The sequence below is a fragment of the Corvus brachyrhynchos genome, unplaced genomic scaffold, assembly GCF_000691975.1.
Source record: "Corvus brachyrhynchos isolate BGI_N302 unplaced genomic scaffold, ASM69197v1 scaffold10, whole genome shotgun sequence".
Taxonomy (NCBI): domain Eukaryota; kingdom Metazoa; phylum Chordata; class Aves; order Passeriformes; family Corvidae; genus Corvus; species Corvus brachyrhynchos.
Genome location: NW_008236180.1, coordinates 2951357 through 2957515, shown reverse-complemented (window position 1 = coordinate 2957515; position 6159 = coordinate 2951357).

Genomic DNA, 6159 nt, shown 5'->3' with positions numbered 1-6159 from the left:
CCCCCCCGCCCCCGCCTACACCCCCCCCGCCTGACTCCTCTGCAAGCCCAGCAGAAGCAGAAGGAATAGCAGGGCAAAAGAACCGACCTCCTGATAAAACTGGAAAGCAAATTAAACAGGAAAATAACTGAGAAAACTTGGTGTCTTTTATAATTTCTGGTCTAACTGGCCTCTGACTCTCCCACCTCCTGAGCATGGCTGTGTTAGCTGTGGAGCCCAGTTGGGCGTAGAGCTGCCACCTGTAATGTCCCTCTTGCTGTCCCTGGAGGCTGAGGATCGTGGAGCTGACGCAGGGTGTCCGTGCAGGTCCTGCCCGGCATTGGTGCTTACCTCGACCCCTACACTCGAGTGGCCCTCAATGGCAAGAGATGGCTGGGGCTGGGGCTGGTGCTGCAGCTGTTTGGCGGCATTAAAATCAGACTCCTGAGAGGATGAGTGATGCAGATGTCCTCCCCTGCTGGCATAAGCCACCTCGCCATCAAGCTCTGCCAGCCCCAGCCCACACCCTGTGAACGGCAAATGTGTGAGGGCATGTTACACCGCTCCATCCCACCATCCCTGCAGGTGACAGCCACTCACCAGCCACGCCACAGGGCCGGTGGTGCTGGTGTCTGTGTGCCCCTCACACAGCCACAGTGAGTGATGTGCTGTCCCACAGGTCCCAGGGCACAATTCTGCCCTGTGTGCCACGTTCAGGGGTCATTTTAATGGACATGGTGTGGGGTCTTCTGAGACGTGAGCACGTATTGTAGGAACCACTCAGGCTGAGATTTTCTCTGCTCATTTAAGGAGACTATACACTAGTAGATAAAAGGCAGCAATAAATTTCCCACTGGCTATTTTGGGATGCAAATTACAGTTATCTCATGCAAAATCCAAGCAGAAACGATTCACTCTGCTGCTGCAATTGCCTTGCTCCAGGAGGTCTGTGCTCCACGCTATTCACAGGGAATTGTTTAACAAGACCCATTTACTTTGCAGCAGGTTGTTTTCATGGTGCTCCTTTAGTTTTCCACAGTCTGCTCCCAATTGTGGATAATTTATTGGCAAGTATCCTGAACAGGCTTCTTCCTAATCTGGTAAATCGGAAAAATAAAACATTCCGGGAAATAGCAATGAGTCTGAAGGGTTGTGGTGCAGCTCCCTGTGGCGTCACCAGTGCCTGGAGCAGGAGCACAGCCACTGTCCCAGGGCTGCTGCATCCACCCACCCAGTGGCTTGGGATTAGTGGGGGACACATTCCATGTCTCCATCAGCTTGGGAGGAGCTTCTCCCTCCTTCCCAATGCAAGGTCTGCCCAAGTGCTGAGAGTTTCTAAGGAGGCCCTGGACTGTGCTACGGACTAATGGAATCTCTCCTCCTCCTGAAAGCCCCAGGGTCTTTCTAGCCATCCCCCACGGGCTCCTGGGTCCCAGCCCCAACCCCAACTCCTCTGAGGAAGGGCCAGGTGCCCAGGGCCAGACCCAGAGCTGGTGGAGTCATCAGCAGGGCTGCCATTCCAGGTGTCCAGTGCTCCCATGCCCAGGGAAAGCCTGGCAGAGCCAAGCAGGGCTGTGTGTCCCTTCTCTGGCCCCGAATGTGGATTATCACTGCCCCTCCCCAACTCCTGCAGCTCTGCCCAGTGCTTGACATTGCCCTGGGATTAGTCAGTGACCAGCTGGGAGCACACGGTGGGTCCCACACCTTGTCCTGCCTTGGGCCATGTGTCACCCACTCCAGCGGAGGGACACCCTTCCCTCCTCTGCTCCACCCTGGCCCCAGATTTGCCCAGTGCCAGGAGCAGGGGTCCCCAGCAGCTCCCTGCCCAGGGCCTACCTGAAACCCAGGGCTCTTCTGGATGAAACAGAGCTCCAGGCAGGGGAGGGGGGGATTTGCAGTCGAGTCCGACAAGGAATCGCTGACTCCCTCCCTCTTTCCCCAGCACTGGTGCCCCTGGATTTGCTGGGCTGCATCCAGTACACCAGGTCCAGCCTTCCCCTGGCAACTGGCCAGCTCCTTGAGGTGGATTTGAACATGAGTCCTGCATCTTCGCCTTCCATCGGTGCACAGGGCTTGGGATATTTCCCTTGGGTACATCAAGGTCTCCTTCAGCCATGTACACCTGGACAGGGGGCTGTGGAAGCTGGCAGAGGTCCTGGCTCCATGCCTTGCTCTCACCTCTGTCATGGGAGAGCACAGCAGGTTTTAGGTTTCACAAACTTTTGGAGAAGGAAGTGTCACGGGGCTTGACTTGGCGAGGCCGTGCATGCAGCCATTTCACAGTGAGGGAAGATGAAGTTGACCGTAAAGGCAAATATTGCAAACGTTTTGACTTGTGTTTACTTCTCCTGTGACTCCAGGCTGTCATCGCGTGTGTGGCCAGAGGCCTGGTGGACTACCCACTAGGAAAGCCAGAGACTGTCCCCAAACCCCAATGGGACCCCATGCCACCCACCCTTGCCACCCACAGTGGACACCAACTCCTCCCACTGGGCCTCTCGGTGAACTTCCTCAGGTGAGACAGAGCTGTGCTGGGTTGCAGGAATTCAGGATCAGACCTGTCCTGGAGGGCAGCACTGTGCAATTCCTGCATCAATGGGCAACATGCTCTGCAGCTCCTGGTCACTGTTTGTGCTCCCACTGGCAGAAACTTTCCATTTTTGGATGTTGGCAGGTTCTCCAGGCATAGCCTAAGCCACATGAGTTGCTGATGGAAATTGCAGTCCCCAAAGCACCTGTGGTGACCCTAAAGAACAATGCAGGTGTGATCCAGCTCACAGCTACAGCAGAGGTGATGGTGATCCAGCCAGGTGATGTCCCTCTGCCTTCTGAACATCGTGTGTATGAAGGCACAACCCATGCAGAAATTCCTTCTGCAGCTTCCTCTCGCCACAGGGCAGTTTCCCCATAGATGGGTCCTGTACCCAGCGTGGCATGGCTGGGCTGCAGCCTGGCCAGCGGCTGGAGGAGCCACCCCAGCCCTGACCTCTTTGTTTGACCATGAGACACTTCCTTGAGGAGACAGGGGCTGCACATAGAGGGGATGGAGTTTGGGACTGAGACCCGGGGAGAAGTTCAGCAGTCACCTCCTGCCCCATGACACTGTGCTGGGCTGGCTTGTGTCCCACATGTATGCTAGGAGAGGGGGTTCCCCTCCCCAGGCTGCTGAACATTGACTTCACCTGCCCAAGGGTCCCACTGAGTGTCTCTCCATACCCAACACGGCACAGCAGCAGCTTGGTCTTATCCCTGTAGATGTTGCATCCTGCCTGCATTGCTTGAGCAGATTGAGCACATGTGTTTTTTCCATGGAACAGTGTGTTTTGGACTCTTTTGTGGGTGCTCGGAAGGGTGTGGGTGTACTTTACATTCTTGTGCTCAGGTTCAATGAAGTCCAGCCCTCTCTGCAGCCACAGCAGGTGTTCAAGCCTGTAGGCATGGCCAGCTCTGGTGAAACCCCTGGGCTCAGGACAGACTCCAGGTGGGAAGGCTGCAGTCCCTTTTGTCCACCCCCAGCTCAGGGGGTGCACAGCTCTGCCAGCAAATGCTGTGTCAGACCCAAACATGTCAGACTCTTCAAGGCCGGGACCCAAAGCTGTGGGGTATCTTGTTCGTGTTGAGCACCCATCACACCATCACCTGCCCTGGGATTTACTGGGGCTTTGTCCTTGGAGCACTTAGGGACCCGGGGGGAAATCACCCAGCAGCGCCACTGAACTCTGCATGAACCACATGAAACTCCTGCTAATTAAGGCTCTAAAGCCACCCGTTGCTCCTGGGGTGAGAGGGAGTAGCTGGGACAGCTGCATCACTGCTTGTGAGTCTGTCTTGCCCTGGTCCAGTCCAGATCCACCCTGAAACACACCTGGAACATCAGCATCAGATTTTTCTGTCATCTTTGATGTTACTTTTCCTTTCCTCTCTGTATTTATTTCCCTGTTTTATCTGTTGTCTCTCAAGTCTCCTTTAAACTGTGGAGATCTTTCTTGGATGCACAACCAGCTCCTGCTTGCCTCTGGGGCACAGGCAGTTTTCTAAGAGCAGACGGTGTGCCACAAAACCACACACTCTTCATTTGTTTTGCAATTTGTGATGTTTCTGTATGCAATTAACTCGTTGGGAGGTAACTGCTCACCTCTCACTGTCCTTGGACTCATTCTGCTCCATACGATGGTGCCGAGCTGTCCTGAAGCAACCCTGGGACTCTCCCCAGAGCTGGTGGGCACCACAGCCAGAGTGAGGGGTGAGCTGCTGGGCTGGCTGGGTGCTGCTGGCTACAGCCCAGCCCTGCAAGGTGTGGTGGTCAGGGTCAGGCTGGTGCAGGGGTCACACTTCACAGCCCGTAAAAGGGAATTGTCCCTGCTCCATCCTTTCCTTGGCTTTCCTCATTCCTGCAGCTCGGGTATATAAAAGCAGCTGCCAGCAGCCATGACCATGGGAGCTCCACCTCGACATCAAAGGGTCCAGGTAAGTGGCACTGAAGGACCGTGGCCACTGTGCTGGCTCCATCAGGCGACCTACAGCACAGTGTAACCCGGCTTGGAAAGCAGGGATTTTAATGATGCTTTCCTTTGATTTTTGTAGCTGCATTTAATCATTTATGAAAATTAATTTTTAAAGCTAGCAGAGCTCTTGCTTGTTAAATTCCACGTTCATTCCTGTTGTTGTTAAGTTTGTGATAATGACTAAGCTGGCAGAAAGAACTGGGAGTTTTTTCGTGATCTTGGTGACCAGAATTCAGAGCAATTTTCAGCTCTCCAGACCTCATCTCGGTTAGTGTAAAATAAGTGTTTATCTGCAAAGCCAGACATGCTTTTCTGCATGTGCAAGATGCTCGGCTCACTGAAATGTGTGTGACCGAGGAGCAGCACCCTGGTAGATATTGTTAATAACTGCAGAGATAGGTGCCTGCTTGGTCACGTATTCTCTCTAAGAGCTCTTCTAAGAGCCCTGACATCCATTTTGGTACCCTTTTGCAATGCTGCACACGTCTTTCAGAGCCCCTCCAACAAATCCCACTGATTTTATTTGACACGATTTTCAATAGAAGCTGCTCGAGCCTCTCTCCTTCTCCCCTGTTCAATAATCGCAGCTACAGGAGCTGTGCATCATTACGTGCTGATCAAAGGGAAAATGTAAAAGACAGTCGAGTGAATTAAAGTCTAATTTAATTGTGCCGAGAACTGTCATAGAGGGATTTTTTAAAAGTATCTGGAAGAGATAAAGAAGTTGTTCAGTCTGACCTAAATAATGTTATTTCTCAGTGCTGAAGCTCTGCAATCTACACCCTGTACATTATTTTTCTCGGGAGGGACAAGCTGAGCTGTCTGTCCAGGACACGGACTGTCCAGGAAAGTGCTCCTAGAGCTGGAACCCCTAGCAGTGCTGCAGAGAGACCATTTTCTCATTTCTTTGCAAACACCTTTCCATGCATAAACAAACACTCCCCAGCCTGCGTTGTCACCCCTAGAAGCCCAGCTTGGGCAGGAACAGAAGGTCCTTGAAGGTACTTTCTTTTGGCCGGGGGCAGATCAAACAGAGGGAAAACGAACTCTTTTCACAGCTTGAGTGGAACAAGATGAGAAAAACAAACAACCTGCCCACGGGAAAGTGAGTCTGATTCTGGCTGTGCTTTGAGCTTTAATAACACAGGGTGCTCTTCACAGCAGGCAGAAGGACATGACTGTGACACTCATCATTTTTTATTTGGCTGTGCTCCTGTGAGCGTTTCTCTTTCAGGGCCATTTCAGAGTGGTTGGAAGCCATCTGTCTCTCTCAGTACAAGGTCCTCCTGCCTCACCTCCATCCCTCTTCTTCTCTTAAAATGGCATTTTCACTTCCCTGCAGCGTCAGACACCCAGCTCTGCAGTGGGGGAGGCCAGTCAGGCATGGCTCCAGAGCAGTGTGGCGCTGGGCTTCAGCTGCTCCCTCTTCTGCTTCCCAGAAGTGGGAAAAGGGTGCTGCAGGTCTGGGCTGACATCCTGGTACAAGGGGGATGGTGTCTGGAGGCTGCATGTCCAGGAAGAATCTCCCCACACCCCAGGGCCGTGCACATGAAGGATGGAGAGCTGGACCAGTACCCAGGCTGTCGATACCAATGTGGAGCTGGTGCTCAGGCTGATGTGGGTCTTTCCACAGGTGCTGTGTCAGGACATGCCACCCTTCTGGTATGTCATCTTT